Here is a 19,671-nt window from a genome sequence, read left to right as displayed (position 1 = left end):
GAAAATACTTCGCCCTGGACGAAATCAGCAAAGGGTGGAAGTCGGCCACACACGCGAGATTAATGGCGTGCCCCATTCTGCGACGTAACTACGGAAGTTTTTGGGCGTTTTTGTGCTACAGTTTCGCCTTCTCTTCAATGGGATTCCTGACAATTTTTCTTTCATGGTTTATACTCGTTTATTGTCTTTCGTGCTGTTATTCTTCTGACTTGCTGGCAAGAACAGGAGGACAGTTCGCAATTGTAAAAGACTTGTGCACCACAGCGGAAATTGCTGCAAACAGGGTAAAAAAAAAAAAAAAAAAAAAAAAAAAAAAAAAAAAAAAAAAAATCGTGCCCAGAATGCTCTCAGGTACTATTAAGCAGACTCTGAAGGGGGTAATAAAATCAAATGGCTTCTGACTCACCCTCCAGTGACGAGAAGTACACATGCCAACTTTCGTAGCTTTCCTTCAGTGCGACACAACATCGTTTATGAAAATCCGTAAAATTAACTTTCGCCAATTTATCTGCAATTTTCAATCATTGCTGTCGTCTCACATGGAAGTTTCGAGAACAGCGTTTGAAACGCAACGGGCAATTGTCCATTTTAGTCTGCAACTGAGATACAAGTTCACATCGAAATTCCAGGAAGCAAGTTTCTGCCTCAGTTAGATACGCTACCGAGGTTTCTGGTAGCGCAAATATTTCATTATGATAAGCGACAAGCAGCGTACGAAGTTTTTACCGGTATTATACAGGGCGATCAAAAACAAATACACCAACTTAACCTATAAAGACGGCGTATTGCGGAAATGCGTAGTGCATACGTAATATATTGTACTATTATAATTAAATTAAACATCAGATAGTTATGTTGAATGTTTTTTTTATTAAGCCTTTATAACAAAAATACGCAACAGGATACTACATATTAAGACTATGAGCATAATTACACAAAGATGAAGTTACATGTTAGTTGCAATGTGACTTTAACAAATTTTACATGTATTAGATTTACAATATGTTTTGAATCTAGCAAATAGGTTATTGCATTTATACAAACACTTGCCTGTGTTAATATTTAACAAAAGTTGGAATGAATTTACGTATTCACGGATAATTAAAACTGATCTCAATGAATTTCTTCCAAAAATGTAGTTTATATTTGTAGTTGTTGGCTGTTCTTAGAAAGGACTTGATCAATTTTGAGGCAACCCAATAGCTTTATAGATTACCTGAAAGACTAACCTTCTCAAGAAGAACTCTTCTGGCATCGAATTATCGTTATAACTCGTGAACTTGAACATAGCTTCATTTGAGAATTCTGTCTCAGCCTACAATCTTAAAATCTCAACCCAGAAATAAATTACGTCTATTCTATCACAAATTTTTTTTTGTAAGACGTCATTTTAAATATAATTCGATGTAATGTGTTATTCTCAAATATACTTTCTGCTAGAAAAATATGACAGAAGGATATTTTTATTAATGTTTCGATCTCTATAATATTTCTTATTGATTTCTTTTCTGTCTGCAGTTCCAGAAGAGACAAGGAGATAAACCAGAAAATGGAAAAGGTGAGTAAGAGACCAGACTTCTCTTTCCTTAGTCCCGAATCTTCATTCTTCTCTTTGATTGAGTTTTCTTTTCTAACCAACAGTTTTCTCCGAAACGTAATTCAATATTCTTCCACCCGATTGGTCCAGCTCATCGTACGACGGCTTACGTATTACACTGCAGCTGTCAGGGGTCAAAGCGGCCATTCCAGTTTAGTTAAATTTTCAACTTATGACATGATACGTTCGCCATGTTTAAACCTAACCTGTACTGGAATAACAAATATAGGCGAGTAAAGCTGTTCCTGGTGCTTAATTAAGCACCATGCCATGAGGTATAGCTTTGCACTTTCTTAACTTGGTATGAGATGAAGATTGGTTGTTAGCTTCACGCCCTGGCCGCTTTATCACCGAGGAAAAAACTGACTTGATGGGTCCTAAACCTCGACCGGAAAAAGCAGAGAACAGGAAAATCCCTCCCTGCCGGGAATCGAACCTCGGTCGTCCACCCCGTGGCCTAGTCACAACACTGACTTCGCCATCCCATGTCCTGTTACGTAGATGGCTCTATATTTGCAAGACGTAACACGTCAGGTTGCTTCGGGAACATACGATTCTGTCGTAGTTACTGCAATATCCACCGGTTGTGACGTAGCTCACACCGAAGGCTGAGCGTGTCCATTCATTGAGCTCACGTTCCAGCGACGTTTTGTATGCAGTACGTTCTTTCATGGCGGCCCCTTCTTCTCTACTGGTCCATTCTGCTGTTTCTGATAACGCGGATCTGCATTTATCACCGTGAACTTATGTGACGTTATGTATCGGTCATTTAATTCTGTTATATAACGCGAACATATCTGTGTACTCACGCACCCTCTCCCCCCTTCTCGTACATAGATAATTCCTGTCCAACATCAACTTCCCCACCACGGAACGGTTTCCTGGTTGTTATAACGCTATCATACGAACCAGTTTTACAATATTAACTGAAGGCTCCGTAAAACTCATCTTCTGCGCACGCAGACCACAGTTGCTGGTCGATTGTGATGGTCGATACCATTCCTCTCCGAAACTACTAAAAGAACTATACAAACTTACCCGCTCCATCGATTACAGTCCTACTTATGAACCACAGCTGAGTTGGTTTTTATCTCCTAATTCAAAGGAACCCAAAGATTTATTACAGTCTTCACAAGAGCTCGTCACCTGTCTCTCTTCTAAGCCAGATGAATCCAATCCACACCGTGAGATGTCAGGTTTTCACGACGAGTATAAACGTAGCTACCTTCTGGGTTGTTGCACTGCGTAGTCTGGTAGAAGTTTACAGACGTTTCACAGATTATTTCTGCCTCCATCATCAGGGCGATGAGGCAATAAAATCCTACCTTATAATGACGGAGGCAGCAAGGATCTCTGAAACGTCGGTAAGCTTCTACCAGATTACGCGGCGCTACAACCCAGAAGACAGACACGTTCGGAGTCAACACTGCGAGACCCTCAGTTACTGATGAACAGGATTATCAATGACATGTGAAAAACACATTCAATGTGCGTGAAATGTAGAACACATGAGTTTAGGAATATCATGCTTTGGAGTTGGCAGTTCAGAAGTTGACCAGAGAATTGACTTAGCGAAACAGGAGTCAGCAGTCAGAGTCGGTACACACAAAACATGGAATAGTTACGACCCTTGGGGATACAAAACACTCTTTTCCCAGCATCTGTAGTCGACATGACGACCCAAATGTCTACTCATTGATAGTCTGCGTGTGTACTGTGCACGGCAAACACGGGTCACATACAGCGTCTCGCTCCCTGTTACTCTTTCACGGTCAATGCAGGTCTAACGAGCGACAGAGCATCATTCGACACGGTTTCGTTGAACATCGCAGTAAACGCCTGAAACCTGCTTTTTCACATGAGGGGTAAAATATCAGGTTCTCATGGCTACCGGTATGAATATGAATCTTATTGGCTGTTGCACGGAGTAGTCAGGTAGAAATTGACAGATGTTTCACAGGTACTTACTGTATTTATCACGAAGTGGTCATTGCCCTGATGATGGAGGCAGCAAGGACCTCTGAAACGTCGGTAAACTTCTACCAGACTACGCGATGCAACGTCCCAAAAGACAGCCATATTCGCACATTGAGGGCGTAAGAGACGCTTCTGTACGCCCTTCTGACGTCTTCCGTGTGTTGTGCGTGTTGTGTTTTCGAATTTCAGGGAAAATGTTCATTATTTTATATATCCTTCCTTCAACGTTGCTCTGCGTCTCTGAGTTATGTTAAAACTCTGACACGGTACATTTTTATAGCTCTTGTTTGTTTCTCATGTAATCCCGTGTTAATTTTAAAATGCTAATTACCTCATATTTGCACCGACAAAAGAACAGACCCAAGCCAGCTACATCAGCGCCGTCTCGCGGTAGTTGCAAACAAGTAACCTCATCAACCAAACACTAATTAACTTTCCCTCCAACTTTGATAGTAAAACTGCATGGCAGATGTAAGACGAAAAAAAAGGCGACAATTGTGTTACAAAGCGTAGCTACGCTGGGTTTCAACGCTATAACTTAAATTACAGCCTCATGTATTCGGTACATGTTTTTTTTAAATCTCAAATCAAAACTCATCTAAATAATATTTAAATATTCAGTCCGTACCGCGAAGAAAACACTACGCTTCACCATTACAAAGATCAACTTGTTAACGCGGTTTAAGGAGATAATCGCTGTTTCTTATGAAAAAAACACAAAACAAATGTGTACATTGTAGGCATAATGAAGAATTACTGATTGCTAAAGGAAGTGGTACATATAGTTACCACTGGGCTTTAAAGAGTTCGAGGAAAAGATTGTTTTTACTGCCGTAATTTTAATAAATTGTTTTTTATGTTTATCGACACAATAACTTTTACCCTCTGGATTTATAATTCTCCTCTTCCGTGCTACACGCCCAGCACATCTAATATTACATAATTTAATTACGTAACAAATTTATCTCTCTATCTGTTCACTGTGTAACAGTCTCCATTCTCACGTCACTAATTTATTTGCGTCCAAGACAGCGAAAAAAAAATATATTCCACTTTTTAAAGGTCATGTGGTCCCTGCAATGTATTAAGCACTACAACATGATGACGTATTGGGAGTGGAGGTATAGCTCCATGGATTGTTAACATAGGTCGTAAACTTAATTTAAGCCTTACAGGATGTTGTCAGTTTCACGCGCCGTCCGCATTACCCCAGGGGAAAAATGAGCTCTCTGAACACTTTGGAATGTAAATAAAGAGAGGGGGGACCCCCCCCCCCCGAACACTTTTGATAGGAGAGACATTAGACGCTATATAGTGTGAGATATGGGAGAGTAGTTAAGTAAACAATATATAAATACACAGGAGATATATATTCGTATTAAATCAAAGAAATTTTTGTGTCAGATTCTAGTAAGTGTTCAGTACATAAGCATGTGCGAAAACTGTGTTACGAAAACAAAGAAACTAAAAATCCACTGCTCTGAAAGAAACTTGTTCCACTTCGCCACAAAATGCTTTCCTGTTTCAAAACTAATGTAGTTAAGCCAAAGAGTCATTTTTCATAGTCTCTCTTGAACCCATCCCTGCCTTATTTCTTCTTTCCGCCGCGGTTTATCAGTCATCTTGTGCCTTCACAAAAATATTTCCTCTGCCTCTATGACCCAGTATAAGGACAGGCCTCGCGTCTTTCGTATCCTCGCAAGAACGGTAATACTGCACGCCAAACGAGACTGGGCGCGGGAAATCCGTAAGTTTTCACCACCTGCCACGGTGGTCTAGCGGTTAGAACGCTGGCCTTGTAATCCTGGGGGTCTCGGGTTCGATTCCCGGCGGTGTCCGAATTTATAACTTGTGTTGGGCAAGGCCGTGGTCTAGGCAACACGGTTTTCCTCCGTGGCTTCCCAACAATTACTCCATTCACACACAGAAGAAGGCAATGGCAAACCACTTCTGGATCATCTGCCAAGAACGTATATGAACAGGTCCCAGTCCGAGAAAAGGATGGAAGGATCCTGTTCATATGGACCTGTCGTCAGACAGAACACTAAATAATAATAAGATGAGGTGGTCTAGCGGTCAGAACGCTGGCCTTGTAATCCTGGGGTCTCGGGTTCGATTCCCGGCGGTGCCCGAATTTATAACTTGTGTTGGGCAAGGCCGTGGTCTAGGCAACACGGAGTTTTCCTCCGGGGGCTTCCCCGGGGCATCCCAACAATTACTCCATTCACACACAGAAGAAGGCAATGGCAAACCATTTCTGGATCATCTGCCAAGAACGTATATGAACAGGTCCCAGTCGGAGAAAAGGATCGAAGGATCCTGTTCATATGGACCTGTCATCAGACAGAACACTACAAAAATAAAAGTTTTCACCGCTGGAGTTCAATGTTTCGTGGGGGACAGCCTCGTCGAATAATACGACGCATCTCCGTCAAATTATAAAGTTCAAATGGAAGTAATCAGCGTATCTTCTGATATTCACGTGAAATCCATAAATAATCTCTGAGGACGGAACGCAAAATTACTGAACAAATAGTTAGCACTGAGTTTTAAACAGTCAAGTAATGTATTCAATTAGTTCAGTGTCGTCATACCATACATGGTACGTTTTAAAGAAGTGATCGGGGTAGAATATAACTCGCGGAATGTGTTAGCTTTACTCACTTATCTTTTCTCTGTCGGCCCACATTTCTCCTCAGAGACAATTCCAATATTTTACAATCATTTCTTCGTCTTCACTAACACCTGGGTCCTAAGATGTCTCCAGGTGTGGCCTGCGAGGGACATGACAGTTCCCTAGTTTTTTACTGCAATGAATAACATTCAACATTCATACAGAAAACTTCTTCAGATATATTCTTTCCCGGAGTCGGAGGAAATGAATATCCAGTTTTATTTATAGTGCAGCCTTTAAAAATTACCAGTTCCGCGTCACGTCAAGACTGTAGGTCCACAACCGCATATATGGCTCGTATGTCTCAAAATTGTGCTTAGTGTGTGGGTGTGTGTACTTATGAAATATATATTAATTTCACACTTACATTCTTCAGAGGATCTTACAGAGAATTACAGGTTTTCGTTTAATCTTTGAGGAAATTCGTGAGGTTAACGTAATGCCTACATTCATATCATAAATGGCTTTTGCATTACGCTGTTTGCACTGTACTCTTACAATACGCTAATCCTGGAAGCCTTATGGCAGCCACGTGTTCCACCTGAATCAATAACATACAAGTTTTCATTTTGAGTGGATCGGTTTCCTTCGATATTCACTTAAACAGCGATTATTTCCTTAAACAGCGTTAACCAGTTGATCTATGTAATGGCGAAGTGTTGTGTTTTCTTCGCGGTACGGACTGGATTATTAAAAAATATTTAGGCGAGAAGCTTCTCATGCAGCCCTCCCGACTTAAATTAATCAAAATTTACCACCCCTTAACGCCGTCAAAACTTACCCCCCCTCCCCTCAGTAGGAACTTCTAAATTGTGTTCCAAACTTCCAAATTAATAGCCTCAGCTTTCGCTAATACAAAATTTCAAAATTCCGTCTTTTATGCCAATCATCACACTAACGCCTTCACTCTTACTTTATCCTTAACAGAAGGACGAGCGGGCATTGCCTGGGGACCTTCTAGCTATAAGATGCTCTTTCTCCCCCCCAGATATCGAAGTGTCTCTCACTTCTCCCCCACCAATTTCCTCTTTCTTTCTCTCTCTTCGGCTTTAAGGGATTAGCTTTTCTAGTAGTTTTATCTCGCTGCAAATTTTCGTCAGTGCGTCAGTTCGGTTTACAACCCTGACGACGACTTGTGATTGACTGTTTTAACGCCCTGAAACGCACGTACGTCAGAGGACAACCTAAATTATTCTTGAGCTGTTCATTATACATCCAGCGCGTCATAGGAGGACGCTGTCGGCTCGGAAAAGTTTGTTGAACTTTATATCAAATTACGTGTGTCATGATTAATGGAGACAGACCGGCTTAAAAGGGAGAATGTAAAAGCTTTGGTGAAAGCGACTAGACGCCAAGGTTAAGAGGTCACGCTTCTGTAAAAGCTGCCGACGCTGTTAAGTCCGTGGTTTGCTGTTTTATCTTTTTTTATCCTTCGTGTAAAACAGCAGACGATGACACCCCCTCCCGCTAAGCATTGGTATGTAGTCATTGCAGGCAGCTGCATTACCGGTTATTTATCAGCCCTCGACAAGAATGTGGTGATTCTCGCGTCTGCGTAGTAACTGCTGTCCTTTACAATTCAAAGATCGTGTTGAATACAGGGAAAGTCTTTTTTTATTCGACCAAAGTGCATGAACGCTCACAGAAGAAATTGTGAGAGTCCGCCCGTCCGTCTGTCACAAGAAGGACGAGCAGATTCCTACTCAGAATGCAAGGCGAAATTCTATTAAATACGTACACTAAATGGTTGGTACAGGATGAAAATTTGGTTTTTAATTTCTGTTACTCTGTAAATGCGTCTTAACTATTCTCTGTAAATATTCTGTTGAAACAACACTGAACTTATTGTACGAGAAAATGATTCTATAGCTGAAAACGCCATTCAGAATTAATAAAGCCCTGAAAAAGGGGTCTTTTCCTTTAGAGATTAGCTCATGGATTACAAACTTCCTTCCACTGATATTTTACGTAAGAATTGCAAGTCTTAATAAACATGTAATAATTAAGACTCTTGAGTGCAAATTTCACATTTCCCTTCTTCGAAAAGAGTTCAAAAGAAAAGAAAAAACTCGCGCCTGGGATGAGTAAAACAACTTTTAAGTAAGCAGTGAATATTCTATATACATTTTCAAATTCCCTAAACATCTACAGTTCTGTTCTGTTTTGTTTGGCATTTCTTGAAACTCTCAAATTAATGAGGCCATGCGTGACTTCTAGGAATGACGGAAAAATGTCCTTTAGCCCTTTCAAAATCACGGAAACGAATGCACAGAAGAGATGACAAGAAAACTCATGATTCTACACTTGAAGCATTTAAATTAAAATTCCTCGAATTCCAAATAAAATAAAATATTTTAGTTTAATAAACTTTTGCATGTGTTTTTCATTTCCTATCTGAAAGCAGATGCACACATGTTACAGGGCACAAAGGTTACACCGTCACTTTCCTGCATAATTATTGAAATTACTGAATATATCGAAAAATAATAAAATATACCGAGTGACATGCCAAGTTCTTGAACTGTGATACAGATGGCAGTCATAGTTATCATTCACTCAAAAATTAAAAGTCTGTGATTATACGGGTCATTATGACTTATAGATATGATAAAAGATCAATGATTAAAATCAGCATATCTTCTGGAATACTGATAAAAATCACGTGTTGTAGTTAAATTAGGTACTCCAGAGCAGAGAGACACTTCTTGCTGTCAGAAAGGGTCCGATAGATTTACAGAGCCAATAAGGGACTATTTATTATATTTATTTAGTGTTCTGTCTGACGACAGGTCCATATGAACAGGATCCTTCCATCCTTTTCTCGGACTGGGACCTGTTCATATACGTTCTTGGCAGATGATCCAGAAGTGGTTTGCCATTGCCTTCTTCTGTGTGTGAATGGAGTAATTGTTGGGATGCCACGGAGAAACCGGGGAAGCCCCCGGAGGAAAACTCCGTGTTGCCTAGACCACGGCCTTGCCCAACATAAGTTATAAATTCGGGCAACGCCGGGAATCGAATCCGAGACCCCAGGATTACAAGGCCAGCGTTCTAACCGCTAGACCACCTCATCTTATTATTTATTTAGTGTTCTGTCTGACGACAGGTCCATATGAACAGGATCCTTCCATCCTTTTCTCGGACTGGGACCTGTTCTTATACGTTCTTGGCAGATGATCCAGAAGTGGTTTGCCATTGCCTTCTTCTGTGTGTGAATGGAGTAATTGTTTGGATGCCACGGAGAAACCGGGGAAGCCCCCGGAGGAAAACTCCGTGTTGCCTAGACCACGGCCTTGCCCAACACAAGTTATAAATTCGGGCACCGCCGGGAATCGAACCCGAGACCCCCAGATGTACAAGGCCAGCGTTCTAACTGCTAGACCACCGTGGCTATACCAATAAGGGACTATGTAATTATTTTCTTTTTGAAAGAGAGGGTTGTGACGATAAAAATCCCGGATTAAAGATCGCCCTTGAGTTACAGAAGTTGATGAGGGGTGGGGAACGAATGTCGTGCAGATGAGATGGTTAATTCCCCCATTACTCTATTAGCACGTGCTTTAACAGGAGCTGCGGGACATTCAACTGCCATCTTCCTTGCAGTTCGTCCCCTTGGCTTTGTCATCTCCTCTGCAGCCTCCCCTGTACCTTTTCATTACCTCTCCTCTAATAAGCCTGGATGTAATTGAAAACTGTTTTCTGCATGGCCGAGGCCCTCACTGAATGGAAACTGAGATGCGATGCCACGCTTTTCAGGAAGATGGTACATTACAGAAGAAAAGAAAAAAGACAAGAAAAACTGAAAAGAAATGAACATCCTTGAATATATATACAGGTTGAGTCAGAAGTATTTTATAAACTTCGTGTGCGTGTTCCACGATCAAAAATAAGGAAAAATGTTCCTATGAACATGGGGTCGCAAATGTTTAATTTTTTCTTATATTTAATCCTGGAACACGCACACGAAGTTTGTAAAATACTTCTGACTCACCCTGTATATATATATAGTATTGAGTACTAAGGTCCTCATGCTAAAGATTTCCTTCAAAATACGTGCGAACACCACAATTTTAAGATTGCCGTAGAGAAAGTGCCATGGACCCCCAGCTCTTCAAGCCCAAATTAAAACTCTGCTGTCAACATAGTGACCCTGGGTTAAGGGACGCAAGACCGGCCTTCGATTCCCGAAAAGGGCAAGAAATGTTTCTTCGCCACAAAATCAAGACTGGCTCTGGGATTTTCTCCAACATTACATCCAGAGGGAACGGGGTTTGCTTCCTGGAGGATAAAGCGGCCGGAGCTTTACGCACCTCCACCTAGTACCAAGGTTAGGGATGAGGGTGGTTATACTTCTGCACGGTGTAGTGGTAAGTTAGGCGTCAGGGACAACATTACCTTATAGTACCAAATTAGTTAGCTCTCTAATTCCATGACAGGTCGACAGAACTTTCTTAAGAAAAAATTTAATAACGTGTGTCGGTGTTGGTCTTCATTTACAAAAGCCTGTAAATTGGCCGACATTCGAGATGGATACCTCCGTCATATAAGCAAGAATCGCTGTCGAAACCTACCCGGATGTCCTCTTTAACCGCGTGTTTGACTATCACCAGGAAGTTAATGAGTGTGAGTATCCTAAATGTTAAATGCAGTTAAGATGGAGCATGTGCCTTGTGTGTGTTTATACACAAAAGCACTATCCACCCGAACGCCATGCACTGTTAATGTCACTTCAATCTGTACGTTCGTCCGCTGTTACAAAGGAACGGGCGATAATACGCCACAAAGCATGTCATGGCCGCTTGCGTTAAACACAGTGGAGACAATTAGGGTATCCGTCTCACTAACCGCACTGTTCAGAAATTCTTGCAAACCTGACAGTTGCTCATCTCATCAACTAATTCACTGCCGTTAAGGAACATAACGGTTCATCATCGTACTAACAAAATTCCTCACTGGGTTCTACATGTAACGATCACAATATAAATTAATACAGATTTTTACATCGGAATTCATAAGACGTCTTCTCGGATAAAACATAAAAAATGATACTATTACTGGGTTTCTGGGCAGTCTTTGAGATTTTCGGAATAAAATGTCTGTATTCCTCGTCTCTTGCTTACATGTGTATGACAGGGACCAGCATTCTGTCTTACGTTGTTTACCTACGCACTTTCGTGTTCATTTCAAACTTTGGTAGGGGGAGAAAGGTGAAAGTGAGAGTCAGAGAGAATAAGGGAAATAAAAGTTGAAAATAAAAATGCAACACAGAAACAGCGTACACTGAAATTAATTATGTATGCATTCCAGAGCGGCGACAATCCATCTCATGGGAAAACGGAATTATATAGCGCAGTGCTGTGGGGTCGCTCGCCCTCACCCTCCCCCTGCCCCGCGAGAACTTGTGAAATTAATGTAGAACGTGCCCTAGGGGAGGTACCCCCCCCCCTCTCAGACGTCGCAAGTTCCCTCCGACTCCAGAGTCAAGCCAACTACTGCAATGGATGCCTGGAAGGCAGACTGAGGAGGAAAGCGGCTCGTGCAACGCGGAATTCACGGAAAGAAAGCGGATACTGGCGGTCTGACCGCCGACGGCGTCTAAAACAGAGCAATAATAGAATTCAGGAAAAGGAAGAGTGTCTGGTATTTCCAGTTCTCGTGTTAACTGTCACGAACAATACCCCCCTAATTAAAAACCATATTTGCATGTTTCTATAGCAACGCTCCACTCAAATAAATTGGCATTGTTTCTTAGCCCGTGCGTCGTTAAATGTTCCTTGTTCATTCTGCCGTGCCATCTATTACTTTAACAAGGCAAGAAAGATGGAATCCCGAGTTATCTCGTCAGCAGCATCGAAACAGTTAAAAGTTCACATATGAAACGGATGATGGGAAAATCATTTTTTTTACATTCTCCAGAAATAGATAAAAGAGAGAAAGGCAAATCTGTAATTAAATGTGACATTAGAAAAGGATGGCTAGATCGTCATATGTGGGGCTGTAAGTTTCTATGACGACGGCCCAGGGCCAGAAAATGTTTGTGGACTTACGAAGCCATTAAAACTGACTAGAAATAGAATATTTAAAGGTACGATATTGTTAATTAATGAAATTTAAAACTATATACCAGAGAACTGTCTTTGCAGAGTTTTGGATTTTTATAAAATTCTGGTATATGGTTGAGTATCAAATGATTGGCAGTTGACGATTATTACGCCCATCTCTACGAGACCGTAGTAATTATCGTGGCACAAGCTTTCCGAACGCTGGGTATAAAATATACGGGGAAATAATTAAAATTCATTTGATGTCTGTCACAGAGACAGTTCTGTGAAGGAGCATTATTACTGGTCTGCGTAAAAATGACACACGGCCTGTTCTCCCCAACTGGCCCTATGGTCGTACAATTCCACGCCCTTCATGCGACAAAGATTCTGTACTTTGCCAATAACATCCCTACACTGGACCCTATCCTGAGCCAGATGAATCCAACCATGCTCGACGTTCCTTACAAGTTTGAAATCTCACCAAAGAATCAGTAGAAGTCTGACATTTTGTGTAACATTTCATAATCCATGCTATTTTTGCGTCGTGAATTGATACCACCACGCCCAACCCCAGAGGCAAGGACTTCTCTCTGTGGACTGTCTGCGAAATTCTGACGGTATATTTCACAACACCTTGAGTAGTTCAGACTGCATGGCTCCGAATGATAGATGGATAATGAATGGAAAATGTGTGAAAGGAAGTGGTCGTGGCCTAATTCAATGTAGGATGCGCAACGCCCGGTATTTTGCTCGGAGGGACCGAGGTAAACCTAGTCAGAATAGATGGACACCCAGCCCGAGATATGAACCAGAGATTTCAGGAAGGCCAACGCAAAGAGTACGATCGACGAGTAACAGTGTCGGACGAGTTTGTTAAGGATTGCACGGAGTTGCCGAGTCAATTGCCACGTCACACGAACGACGACGCAACAAATGACGCACTAAATCCGTTCGCTTCACTTGACGGAGTTTCCTTCTGTCGCTGAGCGAGCAGAACAGACCTAGTGATCGGCTTGCGAGTGGCTGGGGGTAGGACGACTTGCGCCGAAGTGCAGGAAGGAAGAAACAGAGGGAAGGAAGGAAGGAAAGAAGGGAGGAAGAAAGGGAGGACGGAAGGAAGGGAGGAAGAAAGGGAGGACGGAAGGAAGGGAGGAAGGAAGGAAGCGAGGAAGAAAGGAAGTAAGGAAGAAAGGAAGCGAGGAAGAAAGGAAGGGAGGAAGAAAGGAAGGGAGGAAGAAAGGAAGCGAGGAAGAAAGGAAGGGAGGAAGAAAGGAAGGGAGGAAGAAAGGGAGGACGGAAGGAAGAAAGGAAGGGAGGAAGAAAGGAAGGAAGAAAGGGAGGAAGAAAGGAAAGAAGAAAGCGAGGAAGAAAGGAAGGAAGAAAGGAAGGAAGAAAGGAAGGAAGAAAGGGAGGAAGGAAGGAAGGAAAGAAGGAAGGAAGGAAGAAAGGGAGGAAGAAAGGAAGGAAGAAAGGGAGGAAGGAAGGAAGGAAGGGAGGAAACAAGGGAGGAAGGAAGAAAGGGAGGAAGGAAGAAAGAAAGGGAGGAAGGAGGAAGGAAGGAAGGGAGGAAGAAAGCAAGAAAGGGAGGAAGGAAGAAAGGAAGGAAGAAACTAAGGAAGAAAGGGAGGAAGAAAGGAAGGAAGGGAGGAAGGAAGGAAGGAAGAAAGGGAGGAAGAAAGGAAGGAAGGAAGAAAGGGAGGAGGAAGAAAGGAAGGAAGAAAGGAAGGAAGAAAGGGAGGAAGAAAGGGAGGAAGAAAGCAAGGAAGAAAGGGAGGAAGAAAGGAAAGAAGAAAGCGAGGAAGAAAGGAAGGAAGAAAGGAAGGAAGAAAGGAAGGAAGAAGCATAACAAGAGGAAAATAAAAGAAACAAGTGAATATAAGATGGTTTCCTGAGACGTTGCACCGTGTGGTGTGGTAAAAAGTGAACGACGTTTAACAAGACCTCACTGCCTTCATCCTCGGGGTGATCAGAATGCCAATCACTCGACTCTGTCCTTCAGGATAAAGCGTTAACAATATACGCACTTTTCTGGGGGACAATATTGCCACTTGGCACTCTGACCCACACGCAGTTTGGTATTACAAGGACAGCGACTCTTAGAATAATTGAGGTCATCAAAGGAAGTTATACGAGACAGTTTCATAGCGGGAAGAGATCGTTTACTGGAGCATTCGCATACAGGCGTGATGAAGGACCTCTGTTCCAACAACATAAAACTAACTAGACGCCGGACGAAGTGTACACACTTTTATGTGCGTTCTCAAGTACATCAGGTAGAAGGAAGTCATAAATCCAGATGAATAAAATACCGTGCGTCATGTTTAGAGCTCTAAGGAGACCCTGCACTTACAAACACGACCCAGGCAAAACAGTCTGAAATGTAGTAAGTACGACTAGAACCTAGCGGCTTACTGCGTCAGTAAATTTTAGTATTTTATTTAGCGGGTAGTCACTTCGAATCTTGGGCGGGTCACCAAATATTCTAACAAAGGTTTATCGTGTTCATTCTCGGTATCTGTAGGCAAAACACGTGAGGAGTGTTTTAAATCACACCACGACAGATTCTCTGGGATTCTATTCGCATTTCTGTACCGTATTCCACCCTCAGTTACTCTAAGGGCGTCTGGCAAGAGACTTTCGCAGTTGTATCTTGTATATGCTTACGTCACGTGATAGAGAAGCAAAGTTTACGCCCGTGTCTCACACCTCGATTCATAACAATTTCTGTAAATCCTTAATACAGCCCGTGATATTTATTTTATCGTCGTAAATTATCTTGGATTTTAATTACTTTCCCAGGTGTTGAATGCACTTTCTCTGTTGACTGCGAAACGCTTTTAAAATAATTTATTAACTATAAGGAAACATAAAAATTGCAATTAATCGTTTAATTAGCAGAATAGCCTGTTCATGCTTTAGAATGGCCATCGATTTCTTGGTTTTCCAAAATTTATTTTCCTGTCGGGAATCGAACAACGGTTGACCAACACGTGGCCTATTTTAGGTTATTTAACGACACTGTTTCAACTGCACCTGTTACGCATATATACCGACGAGTGAGGCGGGGAAGATAACCATGAACAGTGAATGGAATGATGGAATGAAAACTGTAACCAGGGCGACTTTTAGAGACAAATTCCAAGTTCCCATGGAAACACAAATTCAATTTCTGGAATGCCGCAACTATTTCACAATATGCTCCTTTGTCAACTTTTATAAGAAACCACGTAGATTCAGTCAGTTTATACAAACGGGATATCTCGTGGATGGCATGGAAAACATTAACTACAAATAAATTTCGACTATACAGTTACTATGGTTACTCATGTAGAACGCTCAAGAACAGAAATGAAATAATTTTCGGTCACGTTGATAAAATCTTACATAAATATAACCCTTTTTAGCCCGTAACTCGCATAAATAATATTTAAGAATTTATCCCGTACCGCAAAGAAAACACATCTCATCACCGTTACATATATGAGTACATAATCGCCTTCTACTCCGATAATCATTCGAAACCCATAAATACACCCTATGGGCAAAATACGAAGTTACTGGGCGTTAAAGCGTGTGGTCGACACAGGTCCCGTGTTCAAAACGTTAAAGTTTTTTTTTACAATATAACACTCGACAGAATTACATTTGTTTGTGGCCTGTAATTTCTTTAGGGACATCGCATAAGTCCATCGCGTTGTAATAACACGCGAATTCATTTATATCGATTTTTATCAACGAATATCGATACAGCGCTGCCTGTAGGGAGCAAACCCTAGTCATTTATCTACATTCATCACAAGAATCAATAGAAATGCAATCAGGAAGCTCCAGTGAGTGGATGGAGCGATTGTGGTGAATGAATGAGAGGACTTGGGTTAGACAACGCTCCCTTGAAGTTGTGGTAAGAAAAACGAACAGTAAACAACTGAATAGAAAAAAAAAAGGAGTAATGGACTGTACTCAGCTTTATTCGTCCATGATTCATATATAATACAATCCTTGATGTATTATGATAAAACAGAACAAGAATATTTCAAAACGGATTTGAGGTTTTCACGGCAATGAGCACGAAGATGGCTGTCCTCTGGGTTGTATCGCCGTGTAGTCTGGTTGAAGTTTACATTTCAGAGGTCCTTGCTGCCTCCATCATCACGGCGATGAGTAATCTGGTCATCGCCCTTATGATGGAACGTCGGTAAACGCCTACCAGACTACACGACGCAACAACCCAGAAGACAGAAATCTTCATACTCATCGCCCTGATGACGGAGGCAGAGTGACCTCTGAAACGTTGGTTAAAATCTACCAGATTACACAGCGCAACAACCCAGAAGACAGAAATCTTCATACTCATCGCCCTGATGACGGAGGCAGTATGACCTCTGAAACGTTGGTTAACATCGACCAGACTACACAGCGCAACAACCCAGAAGACGGAAATCTTCACACTCTGATGATGGAGGCAGTATGACCTCTGAAACGTTGGTTAAAATCTACCAGATTACACAGCGCAACAACCCAGAAGACAGAAATCTTCATACTCATCGCCCTGATGACGGAGGCAGAGTGACCTCTGAAACGTTGGTTAACATCGACCAGACTACACAGCGCAACAACCTAGAAGACAGAAATCTTCACACTCTGATGATGGAGGCAGTATGACCTCTGAAACGTTGGTTAAAATCTACCAGATTACACAGCGCAACAACCCAGAAGACAGAAATCTTCATACTCATCGCCCTGATGAAGGAAGCAGTATGACCTCCGAAACGTTGGTTAACATCGACCAGACTACACAGCGCAACAACCCAGAAGACGGAAATCTTCATACTCACCGCTGTGAGAACCTCAAGTCTTACATAAATCTTCTGGTTTGTGACTCCTTGTGATATTATGGGTGGTTACAAACGTTTCGGAGGTACGTATCGCCTCTATCTTCAGGATGATAGGTAACAAGACCAAAGACTTTCTTAACTGATAAAGTGATTATCAATTTTCAAGGAAAGAACTCTATTTTTTTTAAGGTTTTAAACTTTTTAAGAGACGATGGACAAGTCAAATACAAAGAAAGTAATTGTTCCGTTCTCCTGGAATAAATAAATATTTTAGTCAGCCAGCTCTTGTTCCGAAACCCTCTCAATCTATGGACAGGGAAAACTTTGCCTTTAAACGGTACACAGAACTTTCCAGAAGGCTAATACGAGCGATTCCCTTAAACAAAAATGTGCTCAGGCCACAGTCGAATCTCCACGAGTTTCCATTTGACGCTGCAGGGACTCTGTTTAATTGGATATTGCGCTACACTTTCCCTTATATTGAAATGCCTTCTCCACCAAAATGAGAAATCTATCTTTTTGTTGAAAGGCCCGCGTACAAAATCCACCGGATTCTTCAAATAAAACTTCGCCAGAGAAGGAAAGGGAACGAGAGAAAAGAAATACAACAACAACAACCTACCATGTTATTTTGGGTGGCAGCGCACAGTGAAACATTTTCTTAATGAATTCTGCCATCAGTCTTTCAGAGCTGGAGCAATACAAAATCTTTCCAGCCTTTGTGCAACATCGTAGCTGCTGCATACGCAGCGGACACAGACAAAGCCGAGGGAGGTTTTACTGCAGAAAGGGTTGAAAAGGGTGCGATAGCTTACAGGAACCAGAGAAATACAGAGAAGAGGCGAGAGGAAAACAAATCAAAATAAAGAGAAGAAACAAACATTTTATTATTTATTTAGTGTTCTGTCTGACGACAGGTCCATATGAACAGGATCCTTCCATCCTTTTCTCGGACTGGGACCTGTTCATATACGTTCTTGGCAGATGATCCAGAAGTGGTTTGCCATTGCCTTCTTCTGTGTGTGAATGGAGTAATTGTTGGGATGCCACGGAGGAAAACTCCGTGTTGCCTAGACCACGGCCTTGCCCAACACAAGTTATAAATTCGGGCACCGCCGGGAATCGAACCCGAGACCCCAGGATTACAAGGCCAGCGTTCTAACCGCTAGACTACCTCATCTTATTATTATTTAGTGTTCTGTCTGAGATCAGGTCCATATGAACAGGATCCTTCCATCCTTTTCTCGGACTGGGACCTGTTCATATACGTTCTTGGCAGATGATCCAGAAGTGGTTTGCCATTGCCTTCTTCTGTGTGTGAATGGAGTAATTGTTGGGATGCCACGGAGAAACCGGGGAAGACCCCGGAGGAAAACTAGACCACGGCCTTGCCCAACACAAGTTATAAATTCGGGCACCGTCGGGAATAGAACCCGAGACCCCAGGATTACAAGGCCAGCGTTCTAACCGCTAGACCATCGTGGCTTGATAAAACAAACATTACACGATAAGAATTGATAAACACACATACAAGAAACAGTGGGTGACGAGATTAATAAAGATCTTTTCAATCAAAATCCAGCATCGCGAGGTCACTGGCTAGTTTCCACGTCTTCACATTCTACCCAAACACCCTCAGAGTATAATCCACACGAATTGCCACAATTAAAACAGATTAATTAATGCTAAGTCCATCTATAAATTAGGGATTTTTAGAATTTTAACAGTATTTGCCAACACGTTAGCAGTCGTATCCCTGGTCTCATGACCTTTTTGCTCCCAGGGAGAAAGTGATTTAAGACTTGTACACAATCTACGTGTATTCCGTTAAAACGTAACCTTCTGCTCAAGTTACAATTAAACAAAGAGAAATTCCTTTAATTAGGTATGCTTAGCACGCATTATTGGTTCGCATTTGTCTTTTTAGAGACGAGAACGCAGTGCTGGGGGGAGTCATACATTTTCAATGGGATAAAATGAGAACTTTAGGCTACAAAGAAGCCAGTTTCGTGTACTCATGAGACAGAAATGTACGAACATCTAATGAAATCACGTTTCTCTTCTTGGTAAAAGCTTAACAACTGGTTTGAGTGTATCATTCATATAATCTCTATAATTGCAGTAAATTCAGCGCTGCGGTAAAGTCAACTTAACCTATTTTATGAAACAGAACGTGGATAATTGAGTAAATATACGTGTATCTTAAATGTTTAAGTTGTTCTAAAATGTCAATTTAAAAATCCTCTTTCCTCTTTGAGATTCTCTGAAAGACTTAAATATTTAAAGTGGTAACTACAAGTGCCACGTGCTATGAGAATCAATAACTATACATTTTATTCTTTGAATGTATTTATGAGTTTGGTTTGATTCTCGGAATAAACACAGATTACTTCCTTAAGCAACAACAACTGAGTTTTTATGATAGACGCATTGTTTTATTTTAAGTATAAACTAAATTTTTAAAAAGATTATTAAGAAGAGGTTCGTGCGTAAAATAATTAAGGATACATCCATCCATCTGTCACTTAATTCTTGATTACTTAA

At 41.5% G+C, this 19,671-nt stretch overlaps 1 protein-coding gene and 1 long non-coding RNA gene across 15 annotated transcripts in view; one reads left to right on the top strand and one right to left on the bottom strand.

Annotated features, from left to right (window-relative positions):
• Positions 1-19,671, bottom strand: part of LOC110833551 (neurotrimin) — a 524,202-nt gene that overhangs the window by 28,629 nt on the left and 475,902 nt on the right. The window lies entirely within an intron of this gene.
• The window catches only part of LOC110833552 (uncharacterized), a 267,341-nt gene that overhangs the window by 50,468 nt on the left and 197,202 nt on the right, over positions 1-19,671 (top strand). For all 8 annotated transcript variants that reach the window (XR_015535225.1, XR_015535227.1, XR_015535223.1 and 5 more), the window contains exon 2: positions 1,519-1,558. This is a non-coding gene — a long non-coding RNA (uncharacterized LOC110833552). The remainder of the gene's footprint in view (positions 1-1,518; positions 1,559-19,671) is intronic.

Source organism: Zootermopsis nevadensis, unplaced genomic scaffold (genome assembly GCF_977971745.1).
Source record: "Zootermopsis nevadensis isolate Lab colony 2312 unplaced genomic scaffold, Znev_1.0 Znev_ptg000015l, whole genome shotgun sequence".
NCBI classification, from domain to species: domain Eukaryota; kingdom Metazoa; phylum Arthropoda; class Insecta; order Blattodea; family Termopsidae; genus Zootermopsis; species Zootermopsis nevadensis.
This window is presented reverse-complemented; position numbering and strand designations above follow the sequence as displayed.